General features: G+C 37.6%; 1 long non-coding RNA gene across 1 annotated transcript in view; it reads left to right on the top strand.

Moving 5' to 3' along the window:
• The window catches only part of LOC143156844 (uncharacterized), a 767,026-nt gene that overhangs the window by 235,476 nt on the left and 513,069 nt on the right, over window positions 1–18,481 (top strand). The window contains exon 2 of the long non-coding RNA XR_012994698.1: window positions 10,760–10,809. This is a non-coding gene — a long non-coding RNA (uncharacterized LOC143156844). The remainder of the gene's footprint in view (window positions 1–10,759; window positions 10,810–18,481) is intronic.

An 18,481-nucleotide genomic window follows, 5' to 3' on the forward strand; every position in this document is an offset into this window, starting at 1 on the left:
ACAGACCTTTCTAGACTGATTAGAAACGAAAGTTAAGCTGGCTTTCTTCTTGACAACAGTCTGGAAGCACAAGAGGTAGATAATTCCAGCTGGTTTTGAAGTAGATGCAAGGAGAATCAGATGTAATGTGTATATTCTTAATGGAAATCATGGATTTTAGTGAGCCTGTGCAATCTTCCCTTACACAAATTTCCTGCTTGATAGTTGGGCCTATGTTTTATCTGTTGTTTACCTGCCTGGCCACAAGGTATTTTCTAGTCTTGCATCTATTGAAGGAAATCAGCATCCATCAAACATCTAATCGAGTTTATTAAATTTACAATCCTGACTACCACTTTGGAAAATTATCCAGTATCTTAATGCAATTGGTGTTAACTGGTAATCAGAGAGCCCTTTTAATTAGCTCTAAGTATGGCTTTTCATAGTGTATTACTCCTGTAACCAAGGTCATTTAAACTGTAATTTCTTGAGCAGCATAAATCAGGAGCATACATTTAAAAAAGAAAAACAAGCTGAATCTATAATCAAAAGTAGCATTCAGCAGCTACTGTTGGCTTCTTATCCATTAATTAAGGGAGGTTTTCTGTTGGGTTGTAACACAAGTCAGTTTTTCTAGATGGTTCATTAAAGGCCAGATTTTATTACATATTACATGCTTTATGCTTTTCACACAAACTTATTATATTGCTCAGAGAAGGTGATCTTTTAAAGCACATTAGACTAATGTTCCCGAAACTCCATCTAATGTAAGTTTTATTGAATTGCTGTAACTAAAAAGGTCACCTAATGATTTGTTCAGATAATGGATTTAGTGAAAGGAAAACAAAATGAATGGGTTATTGTAGTAACTCTGACCTTGAGATACATTTATAGTTACTGAGATTTATGAATTTAGCTACAAATGAAGAAACTAAAAAATGTTTGTAATACCACTGCCAGTTTTTAACAGTGGGTGTAATGCAAAGCAAATGAAAAAGATATTTGTTCCAATCTTGTGATGTGTATTACATACTGTAATAGCTAATAACCTGGAGCAGCTCAGTAATGGATTTTTTTTTTTTTAAGGTCACTATAGACACTAACCATAAATTTATATCTCATAAAGCAGCTTCTTCTTCAGACAACTGGTCCTGACTTTCTCTCGCTGTTTTTGCTCTCTCCCTCTTTTCTTTCTCTGTAAAAATGAGGACAATTGTACATCTCCACCAAGCACGTGAACTGAGTAGATAGGTAACCATATCTAAAGATTGTAATGTGCTCAAATGCTACAGCAGTGAGGCAGGAGAATACAAAAAAAAAGTGACTCGCCCTGCTTCAGTGTGAAGTGGGTGAGTTGCTTAATTCCCTCATTGTCCATTCTTCCAAAATGTAGATAACACATCTCAGTTTTGTCTTGCGTATCTAGATAAAGGCTCTTTAGCAAGAGAAGCTTTGTACCATCTGTGACAGAAAATGAAACATAGGGCATCACTGTTCTTAAAAGTGACCCCTGGGCTCTATTCATGAATACTGTGAATAATAAATGAGTAAACATGCTAATATTATCAGAGTATAGGCTACTGACTGTACATAAGTAAAGGAGATTATTTTACAGGAATCTTTTTGTTTTCCTAAACCTGAATGGAAGGGTATGGTAGAGAGTAGAGAGAGATAAGAAAAACATCCCACTGGTTCTGCTAGTAATGCTTCAGGCATCTCATAAGAATTCTCCCCTCTGTGGCTTTTCTATAGGAACCTCTGCTATCAGCAGCTTTCATTTTCTCAAGAGTGGAATTATAAAGGAGAAATTTTGAACAACCCTGGGGAAAAAAATCAACAACCAGTAATGACTTTAAAAATTAAAAATGAAAATCATCAACACTTCCATAGTCCCATTTTTACTGTGTTTATGAAACTGGGGACAGGAAAGTTCCTTACAGTCTTAACACTAAACTTTTGCTTGATTGGCAATGCAATGTACTCGAGATGTATAAAGGGAAACAATATACAGAAGATGATGCTGCACAAGGTAGAACTGGAATTTAGTTGTACACATTTACAAGTGACTGCCATAAGGCACTAAAAAAAAAGTGTTGAGATAGGTGGTAAATCCTCTCCATCTCACTGTTTTTAAATCAAGAATGGATGCCTTTCTGGTATAATGATTTTGCTAAACACAATTAATGAGGCTCCATACAAGCTTACTGGGTGAAACTGTGGCATTTAGACATCATGGTTCAACGGTTCCTTTCAGACTTAAAATTTATGAATCCTTTAAGACGGTCATTTATTGTTTAAATATTACCTTGAAAGATAAGGTCTGAAAGAGATACATTATTATGCCTGTGCATTGATAAGGTAGGGGCCATTTTCTGAGAGAGGACAGCTAATCAGTGATGTTGAACACATTTCATAGCTTACTTCTTAAACATACAAAAATGGCTTTAACTTTGAAATAGAAAATCCTTTTTTTTCCCTCATTTTTTGTTAATCAAGAAGTAATAACTCAAGATCCAGAGATAACGGGGAGGCTTATCAATTACAGCAGCTAGAGAGAAAACAACAGTTGAGTGTAGTTATGGAGCTGCCCAAAGACTTAATTCTTAAAACTGCAACACTAAAGATCGGCAAAAGCTGCATGGCTTTCTCCTGGTTTTTTCAACTTCAAACAGCTGTTTGGCAGATGGGCACCTTTAGCATAAATTCACGATACACCTGTGCTTTTCCTGCTGAAAGCACTCGCTGCCTTAACTTGGATCCTGTAACGGGGGGGAACCATGTGGAGCTTGCTGCAGGGTCAGGTCCTGGAGAACCCCGAGGGCAAAGGCATTTCTTAACACATTAATTTCATTTGTTCTTCAGAACCCTGCAGCCTGATGGTTCCTTGTGAACATTTGCCACTAAGGAAACGGGATGCAGCATTAGGTTTTGTTCCTAGCTGTGCTGGGATATATGTGATTTTCTATTGGCAGTAAGCTTTCTCGGTGCTGCAATGCTGCACATCGATACCTGTCCCTAGCTCACATACTGGGAACAGTTGAGCCAAGGAAGCAGTGAGCAACACATGGGTTAACTTGCTTTGCTTCTCAAAAATTAGCCCATGGCCTTCTCCGGGTGCTTGGGGCCAGACTGCTCTGGTACCTGAGACAGCTTGTTTAAGGCAAGCTCACATCTTCCTGTGCTACACTGGATCTTTAGTCGAAACATGCCTCAGGACTCCTGTTCCCTCCAATTCCTCCCCTGCTTTTTCTTAGAAGACTACAAAATATTCAGGGTAAGAATTTTTCTCTTCTCTTCTGGCTGTAAACTGGTTATGCACAGACATTTCAGCAAAAACCTCCAGCTACCATGATGATAACGAGGAGAAGGATGATTAGGCCAATAAAAATAAATAATCCTCTTACAGAAGCAAAAAGATGGGTATGTATATTTCATGGTGTGGGGAAAATATCAAAAAGGACCAGTTATTTTCTATTTCTTACAATAAAATAAGCAAGCTCCAGAGGCAGAGCATAAGAGCTTACAGAGTGAGTCAAATCTTGGGATCCTCAGGGCCCTGCAGTGAGTTACCCACCCCTGGAAACAAGGATATAATGCACTCAGCACCCGCAAGCCTGTGTGAAAAACATAAAATATCAATTAGATGTTTATTCCAAAGCATCAGGAAAGAAAAATACTTAAAAAAAATAAAGATCAAAGCCATCAAAGCAACAAACACATCTGTTTAAAAGTTTATACAACCATAAGAAGCAACCTCCAGAAATCCCCGGGTTGGAAAATTAATCTAACTCTGAAAAAAACCACTGCATGAACCAGGCCTTAGTGCTGAGTAAACATTTTCTTTTTAAGCTATTTGTATCTTTTCCTTGAATGGTTCTAAAAGAGGAGGAAAAAGTTGTAAGCAACATTTCCATTGGCAAGATAACATCACTGCTTCAAGGCACAAAACCAGATTTAGTGCCTGAAAGAACTAAAGGTCTAATGAAACAACCAGAAAAAGGATGAAAATTCAGTGTAAAGCTCCATTTTAAGTCCTTTAACAATGTTTTTGATAATGAGAGTTACTTTTGCTGAAGCGGCTGTCACGAAAAATATAAAAGTGCCTGCTGTAGGATCATAGTTGATTACTGAATTAAGGCCTGCAAAAAAGAAACGTGACAAAGTTTCTGAGGATAAAAAAACCAGGGTGTTTTTTTGTGGAGAAAAAACAAATAAATGTAAGACAGTAGCAACCTTTTGGCAGTCTGCATCTATTTGTGTCCGCTGCCTTGCAGGAGGAGCAGCTGCTCTTCTAGACTGGGAAACATGGTAGAGAGATTCAAAATAAAAGTGGGGGCAGATCTGTATAAGCCCAAGGTGAGAAATGTCCATTTAAGGATCAGGTAGTCAAGCTCTGAAAGTGCCTATTTCTCTCCACTGCCAGTGGTGGAGGCCCAGGTGATTGTCCCAAATGCAGGTGTCTTCTCTGAGGACATCAAAAGCTAAGTGAGATAAGTCCCACCGTATGCGTCATAGCACATTGCAGAAGTGGCTGTTACACCTGCTCCACGTCAACCGGGGGCTGCTGCCACTCCGTTATCAGCCCCGGTGGCAGGGGAACCATTTCTTCCCGCTTACCGGTTCAATGGAGAAGGGGAAGGGAATCTCTGCTTGGAGATACGTGCCTACAAATATTTGCAAACCAGCACATAAGAAAAACTATAAGTGAGATTTAATCAGATGTGACGTGTCGACTTAAGAAAATCTGAGTTTCTGTGTTCTTAGGATCTTGTGTTGTGCCTTGATAAGGTGCTGTTCCTTAATGGTACGTCAGAATATGTTATTTAGCTTTTTTCCTCCACTGTCCTGTTTACGTAAGCTATTCCTTATGAGCTCATAGGTGCTAAGCAGAAATAATTTCTTGCATCAAATCAGATATTTTACCATACCTGTTGTGGACAGCTGATTTTCATTTTGCATTTCCTCATTCTTGCTGTAGTCTTCAAACCTCCTCAATTTAAAATCTGTTACTCCTGTATTACTAAATGCAAATAACATACTTTTTATAATTTCCTTCTTTTACACCTTTCTGGCTGGGATGTTTCTAGGCCAATATTTTGATTTGAAGAACAAGGCCTGCTGGTGATTAAATCACATGAAAACTTGCAATATGCTTCAAAAGACTGAAAAAGCCACTACGCCACATAGAATCATCGAATCATTAAGGTTGGAAGAGACCTCTAAGGTCATCGAGTCCAACCGTCAACCCAACACCACCATGCCCACTAAACCATGTCCATAAGCGCCTCATCTACACGTCTTTTAAATACTTCATACATTCAATGCAATATCTGGGTTTGGTCAGGTGCATCCCCACACTATATAACTTTCACTTATAAATGGAGACTTAATGCAGAAGTTTCTCAAATGCCACTTTGGTTATTGCCAGTATACGGATCTCAGGCGTCTAAGAAATAGCTTTTGCTTTACTCAGGCACAGTTTTGTCAAAACAGTCATACTGAAGGTATATGTATCACCTTCTTGGATGTGGCAAAATGTTGGAAGCCTGTCCCTGTAGCTATACTGGCCTCTCCTGAGGGCTGCTGAGTGGTGGCACAGCCACAGCTGCCAACTCCAGTGCCCTGTGAAGCAGCTTAGTAGCACGGGACTGAGGTTATGCGTGAATAGCCTGATTTAATCGGCATGCTTTTTGACCTGTATCTTTGGAAACCGACTGAGGTTTTCGCAAAACTCACAGCTAGACATGTTTTTTTCCCCCTCTGAAATCCGAGGTTTGTTTTTGTTAAACGGTTTATCATTATTCCTAATTAGCTAGTAATGGGCTGCCAGTTACTTATGTATATTAGAAGTAATATGCAGAAACCCTCCTTTTACTTACTATGCTTTGATATATTTGCATTTTAATTTTACATATGTGTGCTTCTATAGCACTGAGAGCCTACAATAGGCTTACATCAGGATCATTGACTGTCTGATTAGTAATAATTACATATTCTGTTCAGCAGAGATGATTATTCAGTCTTAATTCTAAGACCAAATAACTGTTATAATGGAATAGCCATGTCCCTCGCTGACAAATGGACCAGGACTTCCTCACTTTTCCTGCATGGTTTTATGAGCACATCTATTGCACTATCCTTATGAAAATGCCTGCAATTTATTTTCATCAGGACACTTAATGCTCCCTTACGAACACATGGTAGAACATGGAAGGAAAGTGAGATCTGTGTATTCTGAGGTAGAATCAATCATGTCTTATTAACCATATAAATGTTAGGGGTCTTGTCTGAGCCAGTCATGAGGTCAGTTAAGTGAGACAGGATTGTTCAGACAGTCTTTCATCAATCCTAGTTGTCTATTTCAGGACTGAATGAATCTGGAAGTGGTTGTCTCTCTCCATTGCTTATAGAAAGAAATTAGAAGTCTGGTTTAGACTAAGAGCCTAAGTTTTATGTGGCTAAAGGTAGGTGAAATGAATCCCAGCCCTGTGGTCTTCCGACTGCAAGTGGATAATCTCTGGATTACATAGTTTAAGAAGTGAATGACTACTTAGAGCTTTCCCACCATCACCAAAATTTCTTGGAATTTCAGAATAACCAGATGAACAGACCATGTATTCTTATGTCTGCATAGCAATGTGGTGGAGGAGTGATCTGAAAAAATCAATAATCAGTTTATGCAGAAAAAACCTGCCTATACAAAAGTAATTGTACTTTCTTATCCTTGTTGTTTGTTCTGTGAACAGAATGAGGCTCAGGTAGTGTAATTAAGGACTTTCATAATATGTGTGCACAAGGAGACTGATTCAAGGCTGTATAGGCAATATAGCATTAAAATAAATATAGCATATTCTAACTGTAAAATCCCCAGTTTCTCAACTTAAATGTTTCTTATGTGTCGCTAATTAATTTAAGCTGTGGTGCTGCTGATACAATAATACAGATTTTGAAGCAGAACTAGTATTGCTGCATGACTGACACACCGTTTGGGGCTGGTGGTGTACTCCTGCCTTTTCAACAGACTCTCTTGCATATGGCAGATTCCCCCAAAACATCCTTCTTTGTGATTTCTTAATCTCAAGTGTGCTCACTCCAGCCAGCTGGCTGTTTCCTCGTCATTGCAATGGGTCGAATGTAACTTCCTCTATTTGGACCTTCTTCATAACACATTTTTGATGTGTCTACTATTTTATCTAAGCAACTTGTGTGTCATCAATATATAACTCAGTCCTAAATCTTATTTGGCTTTAACAGAAACTATTTTAGTAATAGTAAATTTGCAGGAAGAGCATCGTTTTCATCATTCTTGGTTAAATACTGTCCTGGTTTCGGCAGGGATAGAGTTAATTTCCTTCCTAGTAGCTGGTACAGTGCTGTGTTTTGGATTTAGGATGAGAACAAAGTTGATAACGCACCGATGTTTTAGTTGTTGCTAGGTAGTGCTTACACTAGCCAAGGACTTTTCATCTTCCCATGCTCTACCGACTGAGAAGGCTGGAGGGGCACAAGAAGCTGGGAGGGGGCACAGCCAGGACAGCTGACCCCAACTGGCCAAAGGGACATTCCATACCATGGGACGTCATGCTCAGTACATAAACTGGGGAAAGCTGGCCGGGGGGGCCGCTGCTCGGGGACTGGCTGGGCATCGGTCGGCAGGTGATGAGCAATTGCATTGTGCATCACTTGCTTTGTGTATTATTATTATTATCATATTATTATTATTATCTTTTTATATCAATTATTAAACTGTTTTTTATCTCAACCCACAAGTTTTTTCTCACTTGTGTTCTTCCAATTCTCTCCCCCATCCCACCGGGTGGGGGGGAGTAAGAGAGCGGCTGCGTGGTGCTCAGTTGCCGACTGAGATTAAACCACGACAAATACCAACATTTGCTTTTGCAGAGGAAGGTGAAAGAGGTGGCAAAGTTTGACTTGAATATCTCAGTAATGCTTATTGGGAAAATATGTCTGTATGAATAGACAGGATAACAGTTACTACTAACAGCTAAATGTGAGACACAATACCAAAGCTGAAAGAAAAGGCAGAATGGTGGGAATTCACATCTTGTTTTCTCTGAGTTACATTTAATTATAATAATAATCACAAGGTGCTTCAGAAACCACCCTTTCCATGGGCTTACCAGATACTCACCTAAACACAGACACTTCATGATCCGACAGCAGGAGCTAATTCTCCCAGTCAAAAGATTTTCTATTTCTTAGCCCTAATTACGTTCATAATAGATCAAAAGAGTCAGAGACAGAAAACACTGTTTAGACATTTAGGCCATTTCTTGGGGAACAAGACTGTTCCATAAAACCTTGTATTACATTTTTCTGCCCTGCTTTCAAAAATTCCATGTGCTGGAATTTTCCAAGAAATTCCAAGCTGCCTTTTGGGAAATATTGCACAACATAAACCAGCTGTCCATCAATACTTAATTTTTGTGTAGGTTCTATCTTTGTGCCTTTCATGCCTCCATTCAAAGCTTTTCTGTTGTATTAGGTGGTTCTTTCCTGTTTGATGCTACTCCTACCCCATTAGTTTCAGTGTGTGGTTAGCCGTGATGAAAATAAGTGGATTTGCTTTGTAAATAACTATGTGGGGGTAAAAATGGAGAGAATCGCTTAGTGTGAGTTGCAGAGAAATTCAGACTAATAATGACACACATCCACAACCATCTCGTAAGCAGATGCAGCTTCAGAGTAGGTTTTCAAATCAAAACATAATGGATAGTAGGAATAAACCAAACAGCAACATAAAAACCTCCTCAGACTGATGTTGTCCTTAAATTTAGTGTCTCTGATCCTGATGAGAATAAACCATCACTAGTAATAATTAATCAAAGTTTAGCTCTTAAGTTGGTAAGTAGCCAGGAAAAAAACTTATTATTTACATGAATTTGTTATGTTTACCTGTCTGTTTTTATGATGTGATCAGCTTGTTTGAAGGAAAGAATTTGTAAAGAGCTTGAAAACATACAGTTTAAGTAGATATTTATTTGACATTCTTATCCCATAGAGCTTCCTACTAGAAATGCAATCTAATTCATTAAAGTTCTGAACCACAGAAGCATAAAATGATGTTGGAGTAAAATCCCATAGTACTTACCCGTGTTTGTGAATGACTAATGCTGTTAGGAATATTTCCCGACATTATCTGCTTGTGAAGGAGACTGAGTGGGATTTCTTCAGATAAGGTATTAAGCCTCTCTACACAGAGTACAGCCCAATGCAGTGAGTGGTATTAAAGGAAATCAGAGCTGAGATTACATTGGGTGGAATGCCATTTTTTATTGTTGTCACTGTTTAAAGTATCATAATTATTTTAGTGACAGTTGCTTAAGCGCCCCCCCCCCCCATATAGAACATTTAATCTTCTCATTTAACAGCCTTTATACACTGAAATAGTGGGTTTGAAGAAGCTTATTTGACCATTGCGTTTACAAATAATTGACATTTTAGTCTGATAACATTTCAAATCTTCACTGGCCTCATTAATTTTGTTTCAGTTAATTTAAGTATTTCAGTGCAGCCTAAAGCTATGTTGAGTTTAGCTGTGGTTTCTTATCTGACACATCAATTTTGCTTAAGCTGAGCAGTTTTTTAATAGAAGATCTTCTGAGAAAACAGAGAAACAGCTTGATTCTCTCTGGGATGTCTGTGCATTATTAATGCACTAATGCCCACTAACATCTTGGAATCTTATTTTTATTATTATCATAATTCATTTTCCAATGAAGAGAATTACCAGACTCCCAACAGCTTTGTGGAGAGTTTAGACCCAGTAGCTTTGCATATATCCTATAAGCCAGGAATGTCTCACTCTGTTACTATAAACACTATTTTTTGGTCACAATTTAATTATGACCATATATGCCACATTTCAGAAGAGTTAAAAATCTAGTTTTCATGTGTTGTGATCAGTGAATACAGTATGACATTCATTAAAATATCCTGGCTCCTCATTTATGGTAAAATTCCATCTACAGTAAAAATTTTATTTTTCCTAAAGAACTTGCAGTTTAAATATTGTCTATTTTTCCTAAAAAGAGGACTTGGATCTTCAATTGTTAAAGTCAGTGGGAATTTTTTTTATAAACTTTTATATCAGTTTAGTGACTTTCATTCTTTAACCCCTGAGTTGATTTATTTTTTTGTAATTAATTTGTGAGTTTAAAATTAAAAAATGTGCTGCAACGTTTCTACTCAGATGGCCTGTTTTCAATGTATTTTCAAATGCTTAAAGTATGCTTTAAGTCAGAAGTTACATTTTTGGACTTTTTTTAAGGTAAACACTTCATATTGGCTAATGTATATTTATGTAAATATATGTAAACTGATATCTATCCATATATAAATGACCACATACATATATAAATATAAGTTAATGCATATATTTATGCATGCATGCATGTATGTATGTATATGGATTTCTCTCTTTACATGCCAGTGTGTTTCACTGTATCATAGAAATTTAAGAAATCTAATTTTGGGTACTTTACTGCAGTTTCATAGTAGATTATGGATAGCTTACGCATTTTAAACACAACTATAGAAAAGATAAGACTGCAAAAACATGAGTATCTGCAGTAATACTTGCTCTTGGATGCCCTTCTGGTGTAAATCTGTGTCATCACAGAGGACTTGGGAAGCTGCACTGATGTGCTGGAGGTGACTCCACTGACCTGAGGCCTCTGATCCACTGGAACCCTCCTCTGCCTCCTGCCCTGCTGTTTAAAGCCACTGAGACAAATCTCTCTGCTTCCTCTTTCCCCAGGCTCCAATCGCTGTTCAGAAAACTGGCGTTAAAATATTACTGATAGATTGGTAAGTCCTTTTGTTTTAAGTTATTAGAGTTTAATATTTTCAACTTGTTATGTTTGAATGTTTGTTTTTCTTGGGTTGTTCTTTTAATACCATCATAACATTTAATTCAAGCGATAATTCAAAATTCAATGCAATACCAGCATAACATTCAGTCATGGTTTCAAAAACAAATCTTTGCCCTTGCAAATGGGTGTCCACGCGGGAGGAAAACGGTTTAGCTTTTGCCTTCTTCCTTTCCAACATACCTCAGTTTTAAGTCAATTGAACATGTCTCTGAACATAGTGGAAATGAGGCCGCCTAAGTTCTCTCAGTGGTGCAGTTCATCCGTCATTCCTAAAACTCATACTCTGTACTGGCAGGAATATATGTGGTATCAGCGCTATGGTACATACACAGAATTCCAAATCCGATGTATTTTAGAGATGTTGTCGAGGTGTCAGGGTGTTTTTCAGGACCAGGTTGTCTTCCATCCAAGACAAGGGAAAGCTTTCTGTCCACTTCAGTGGTATCTGGCTCATTCTGTCTTAAAGTCGACACAAAATTTGCTGAGTGTTAATGGATTTATTTATTATACTGGAATGATTCCTGTTATCCCCAATAGAAATTTTCTACTGGGTTTAGCACTGAGGGATTTAGCCATTTATCACTCTACTGTTTTTACTGTGTTTTGTTGTATGTTGATGTAATGGAAAGTAAAATATAGACCATCAAATTTTTATCTTATTATTCGACAGAAACAATTTTTTAAAAGCCTAGCAAAAGAAATAACAATAAATTCGAAACTGCACAGGTATGCACCAAGTTGTTTCTGCAGTTTAATATAGAATACTGTATGTTACCATACCAGGGTACAAAAATAGTTATTTTAAGCTGCTCTTTCTTGCACCTATAACGTGAGCTATCTGTCATTGCAATATGTTTATTCAACAAAGTTTAACATGTTATGTAAAGAGAGACCATCAAATCAGCTTGCCTATGGATTCTTGACAAAATATTTGCGTACAATAGCATTATGTGACTTTGCAGTGAAAAATGTACTCTGTAGTAAGTGAATGTCAGAGAAACAAAACAGGTGCAACATGCTCTTCAAAAAACATAGATCTACTTCTATGAAATTGCCTCAATTAGGGAGCATCTATATTTGAAATTTCTATTGTTTTATTCATCTTTTTAGAGCTCTTTTACTAGTGAAATAATTGATGAAGCCAGTCAACCAAATCAAAGGAATAAATTTATATGCCTGTTAAAAAATAAAGTGAAAAAGGAAGGTAACACAGGTGGCTCTATTAAAACACATACATGAAATGCCATCAAGAAGATGCTGGTTTTAACCTTTTTTTCTATTAAGTTCAGCATCTGTACAAAGTAAGATTGTAATCTTAAACTCATATTGAGAAAGGATTATGTTTATATCAAATTATTGAATGATATCAAGAATGGGTCCTCACCATGCATTTTTAAACGCTTTGTTCTTTCTGTTTTCCTAAAAGGGAATCATTATGATTGAACTGCATCACATAGTTGAATTGAATATTTTTTTTTCTTACATTGTGTACAGAGCTAGAGCTGGCAAACCTTTTCCCTTGTGGCAGTCCCAGGTTAGCAGAATCTTATTTTATATGCTGAGGAGGCAGCTATAGGAAATGTCACAGTTCATTTTGGGGAAATCATACCACTGACCAGAAATCAAATCAAGCAGTGAATAATGTAATGTTATTGGCTTGGTCTCTGCCTCTCCAGCCTACACTGTGTTCGCCTCCACTTTATAGGCAGGTACTGAGTCCCAGTGCAGCTGCAGTACCTTTATATGAGGAAACTATTCCCCTGGAAAACAGCTTACAAAAGACTTTAGGAAGGAACAGAAATTTTGCCAAAACCAGAATAAGACAGTTCCTTTGAAAAAGTGGTATTTATATAAGGACAGTAAGCCTTACATCTTACTATCTAGTTGAACAGCGTCTAGGACCTGATTAGGGAGGTGTCCAAAGCTAGATGCCACAGATCATCTTGCTTAACCTTGATTTCATCCAGCATAATTTAGAGAAATCTGTGGCAGTACAACATCCCAATTCTACAACCTCTACGCAAGCACTTGCTGTCAAACTGGATTTTGTGATCCATCTGTATTACTAAGCTAGAAAGGGCCTGGGCTCTGGCATATGCTTTGTTGTGCGTTGTGTGCTCCCAACAAATGTCCACCATGGGCTGAAGAATATCACGTACCACAGGCTGCTCTCAGCTGGCAGCATGGTAGAAATCATCCTATTTTATTAAAGAAAAGAATTCAGCTGCACGGAGAAGTGTGCTGTGGGGCTTGTCCTCCGTAGTGGAGAACGGCCCTTGATCCGTTGCATTTACCAGTGGAGAGGTACCCACAGGTATGGACTTAGATAAAGGGTCAGGTCCAGGTTCTAGCCCTTGCTGTGTCTCACATTTTTGTTATAGCTGTACTCAAGTTTTAATGGTATAATTCTGTTAAATAATGTTGTGCCTCTGCCAATAATTTTTGTGTAACTAGGTAACCGTTTCAGCTTTTATCCCATTAGAATTTGTAAAGTTGCTTTATACTTGTTCTGCTCATTTCACTTCTTGAACTAGGAAAAGGCTATTCCATATGATAAATTAAGCCTTGCTTCATCTCAGTTAACATGGAAATCCTAAGTGAGGAGTAAGCTCTTTTCTTAGCTAGTAGGGTTAAAGAACCATCTCCAGAGGGCAATTCATTCCACCTCTGATGTGAACGGCTCACTGGAATGGTCTCTCTCTCCCCACTGATACCTCAGATAAATAGGACAATTCCGAATACTCCATTCTGTTAGAACTGCTCATAAACAGGACACAGTGATCTGCTGTTTTTAATCATGTCAGTATATTCATACACTTTCAGTTTCTCTTAGTTTCTATTTGAACATCACCAGCTTTGCGCATCTTCCTTTAGGCATTTGTAAATTCATGTTAGAACAGAAACTTGCACTGTTTCTCAAAATAGATTGACTTTCAAGAATTATATTTATTTCCTTATTTTGTGTAAAGCGTTAGTGATCGTGTTCTCTTCAGATGGCTTAACCTCTGCCAAGCAATTTTGAATATCATACTATAGCAATTCACCATGTGTAAGCCAAAAAGAGTAAAATTAAAGTTTTTGATACATCACTGATAGCATTTCAGCTTAAAATATTAGAAAATATTTGCATAAAAAGAAAACACTAAGATTTGAAACTATTTCTACTGTGAGACTTAGGACTTTTCTAGCCTTCTGTGATATTTTTCAAAAACAGAGGGAATTATTTTTGTGATCATGATGAGTTCTAGTTTTCTAGTATTAACCTCGGACCATCCAAGTCCAGTTTTCTGGGTTTTTTAACTTATTTTCATCCTATATATTTTATTACTAAAATATATTCTACATCTCCATCTATTACTAACATTTGTCAATCATTTGTTAAGCTTTTGTCCCTTCAGTAAATGCTTTGAACAGTTTCATTGCTAACAGTTCAAACCAATAAAATTTTAGGGTGGGCAATTCCCAGATGAGTAAATGAAACTCAGGCACCTGATTTCAAAAGTGTAGGTGGGCAGGGACTTCTGGAGATCATTTGTTCCAAAGTTCTTCTCAGCTCAAGACTAACTTCAAAGATAGATCTGGTTGCTCAATGCCTTGTTGAGGTGAGTTTTGCATATCTTCAGGGATGGAGATATCACATCTGACCTGGGCAACCTTTTCCAGTGTTTCACCACTCTCATTTTTTCCTTAGAGCTAGTTGAAATTTCTCTCGCTTCAACTTGTCTGCATTGCCGCTTGCCCTTTTACTGTGCATCTCTATGTGGAATCTGACTCCACCTTCTTTATAAACGCAGTAAGTTCTACTCCCATTCTCTATAACCTAGATACCACAATAGTTATCACAACCAGCTTTGGAATGCTTTTGCCAGCAAAAAATGCTGTTTCTTATAATAAGATATATACGCAGAGGTTTTATTTATAAATGGAATGAAGTGATTTTCTGATACATCTGCAAGCATCTGTGAACAGGATTCATGAGTGATCCAAACTAGATTAGGGAAGATGATGAGACATATTAGTTTAACCTGCTAAAAAAGCAACATTAAAAAAGGATCAAATCAATGTTATGATACACAACTTTCTGATACTCAAGATGATTTTATAAAACAGTTGCCTACCCTACACAGTGCATTCAAGAAGGAAAATAATGTAATATATCAGTGGCAATTCAGAAGAGACAAGTTCAGTGCTGAGTGTGCCTTTGTAAATCTATGTTAGCAGTGGAAATAGATTTTATATCCTGCTGCTTCTTTGTCACATCCACAAACACTAGTGAAAAGAAGAATAGTTGTTAGCCGTATCTGACCTAAAAAGTGCAAGGCGCAGCTGATGAGTGCTGAGTCTTACCAATGAAAAGCAACGGCAAACAAGTTTATCGATCAATTTATACGAAATAGTGTTTACAGTGCAAAGTGGAATAATATACTTTGGAAAAGAGACAATACCAACTTTATCTGGTGTACTTATTTCCACTAATTTTAAAGAAGCAAGGGTAGTTGATGTGTAGATGCAAACCTCATTTGGATAACGTGATGGTCTACTAAAACTTCACAGTCATTTTTGGGACAGAGGTCTCTGAGATAGTGGCTCTCTCCCAGCTTGCCAGGACTGCAGTCATCATAAAGACCCCAAGATGGGTCCTTTGCACCTCAGTTTGACAAGGTGGATAATGAGTATGCCATTTGAGGTAAATGCTCCTGAACGCTAAATCATGCTTTCTCTGCCTTTGTAGAAGTTGTCAAATAACCCGTATTTTCTGCCTTTCTAACTAACCTGAAAAATCCCATCTGACAGGATTTTTAGAGACAAGTCTGGTCTCTTTAAACATTGTGAAATCAGAAAATGTATCTGGCTGGATATCAGTCTGGATGACTGAGATTTGTCCAGAATCTATTCTAGTTTGAAAGAAGTTGGGTGCCCAGTGTGCTTTATAAATGTCTTGTTCTTTTTCTGTAAGTAACTTAAAATGTAAATGTAAATAATATTGCTGGATTTATAAGCAAGAATCTAGTCCAGTAACATTCTATAAAACAGCTACTGTTTACTATGTATATATATTTAATTTGAGATGGGAATTTAACATTATACTGGGAAGACAATACAAAGAATGTTTAAAATCAAGCTGCAGTTCTGTATTCAGAACTCAGTATGCACACTGAGGTCCAGAAAAACGATACAGTTTTGCCTAATCTGTCCTGCAGTTGATCACTATATCTGAATTGCTGAGATAAGACATAAACCTTTGCAAGAAATAAGTTCTTAATACTTGGAAAACCTTTGCAAGAAATAAGTTCTTAATACTTGGAAATCCTGGTTGTTGCTTGGGGTGTTTTTTGGGGTGTGTTGTTTGGTTGGTTGGGTGTTTTTCATTTCCTTTTTTTCCCTCTCAGCAGGTTGTTGTCTAGGAAACTGTAAATCAGGAGTATATAATATTGTATTACAGAAGTCCTACCTGAATTTAAGGTCCCAATATCTCATTAAGTAATTCATTCTCCAGAGGGGAGGACCAGTGGGAACACAAAGACAGAATGACTTGCCTGAGATTAATAGGATAGAGACTAGAAGAAAATGCTCAGAACTCCTGAGTCCTAGTCCCAGCTACTGTTGCCTTTCACGCTGCTTCACTTTCAGTTCCGTGACCAGGACTTTTCATGACTTATGCCTCTAATACGTTGGGGAAGGATTTGTAAAACAGGCATCAGAGTTAGGAACAGCTACAAACTGAAAAATAAACCATTTAATGTGATTCATTAGGACTTTGATGTCCAGCAGGGGGTAGGTGTCCACACAATAAGGTTTTAAATAAAAAGGAAAATCATCTGGGTCTTTTGTCATCGCTGCAAGCCACCATTATTCATACACTGTTAATGAGTATAATTTATGATAAGGCACAATGACACAGCACGAAGGATTCTTGCCTAAGGCACCAACAATCCTTGTGTTGCTCGTGTAACAAGGTAATTGTGGTGCAGCTCATACAGTGTTTGTGACGACAAATCCTAATCTGATATGATTGTCCTGTGTTATGAAAGAACAAAGCTAAATTGAAATGATAGACCCACAAGACATTTTGATATAAGATTTGTGTGGGTTTTTCCTGGTGTTCTATCCATAACGTCTTTCATGTCTGTTTAAAAAAGCAACAAGATATTGGAAAATATAATCCCAGTAATAATCATTTATATTTTGTCTGTGCTTAAAATCATTTAGTACATAATGTTACACCTCTAATATGGAAATAAAACTAGGAAAGAGGTTTTTTTTTTCACTGGTCTATTTTTAAGTCTTCCCTTGTGGTCATTCTCCACCCTGTGAGATTTGAACTAGAACTGATTTGTGAGTAGCATCAGTGCTTTAAAAGTAACTCAGAAATCCTGGTCCACAGGTAGCCATGCACAAAAGGAGTTATAATTAACGAAGTCCAGAATGAGCACTCATCACAGTCTAGTTTGACCCTCATCCCTCATAAACTATAGAAAATTTACTAGTAGCTGGAGAAAAGCATAACATACTCTAATCCATTCTTAGGGACTCCAGATAATGGTAACCACACTACCTCAATTTGCCTGGGTACATCCCACTTAATTTTAGGCACTACATTGGGATCCTTTAAATTAAGACTGTAGTGACTCTCTTTACAAGCATTGGAGAAGGGTGATTCAGCCCATGTTAGATCTCAGTCCTCTTGTGGGACAAGATCCTTCTGAGGATCACAGGATAGCTCAGGCTGGAAGGGAGCTCAGGAGGTCTCTAGTCCAATCTCCTCTTCAAAGCATGGTCAACCCTGAATTCAAACTACACTCAGGAAGAGACTTGAAAGACTTCAAAGAGGGAGATAGGGCCAAAAGCCTTGCTGAAGACAAGGTAAATGACAGCCACTGCTCCCTCCTCATCCAGAGATCCAGCCATTTTTGTCCAGATCCAGACAATCAATCAGTTGGGTCAACTGTGAGTTATCCTTGGCAAATCTATGCTGACTGCTCCTGATCACCTCCTCCTTTCACGTACACTGAAATGTGTTCCAGGAAGACTCACCTCCATGGTTTTCCCAGGGACTGGGGTGAGGCTGACCAGTTTGTGGTTCCCTGCATTGTCTTTTCAACCTTTTTTAAAGCTGGGTGCAGCATTTGCCTTTAATTTTTTTGTAGAAAAAAATAGGATCGTGAGGTCTCCATCTCAAGTTATCTTGGTCAAATATTAAGTATTTTAATTCTTTCACTCCTCAGAACTTCACTTTACTGACGTAAAATACCTCAAATGTTAATTTTCCAGCTTCCACTTTCAGAAATGGTTTTGTTAGGCATTTGTCAAGCAGAACTTCCCCAACATAAGTATCATTATTATTGTGCATTATTAATGTACTTCAACAATTATCAGGTCACCTTTCAACCTTCTCTTTAATAAGCTGAATAACCTATGCAGGACCTTGAAAGCAAAGGCAAGAAGTTTGAACTTGATGTTTAAATGGCTGTTTTGATGTTCTTTAGCCATGTCTTAATCCTATTTCCAATGACTTTCAATATGTTTTATTTGTAAAATTATTAAAATTTATTCTTTAGTTATGCTGACTTTGCTGACTTTACTTTGATGGCATGAAGAAATGGCAA

This window comes from Aptenodytes patagonicus, chromosome 1 (assembly GCF_965638725.1).
Source record: "Aptenodytes patagonicus chromosome 1, bAptPat1.pri.cur, whole genome shotgun sequence".
Classification (NCBI taxonomy): Eukaryota; Metazoa; Chordata; class Aves; order Sphenisciformes; family Spheniscidae; genus Aptenodytes; species Aptenodytes patagonicus.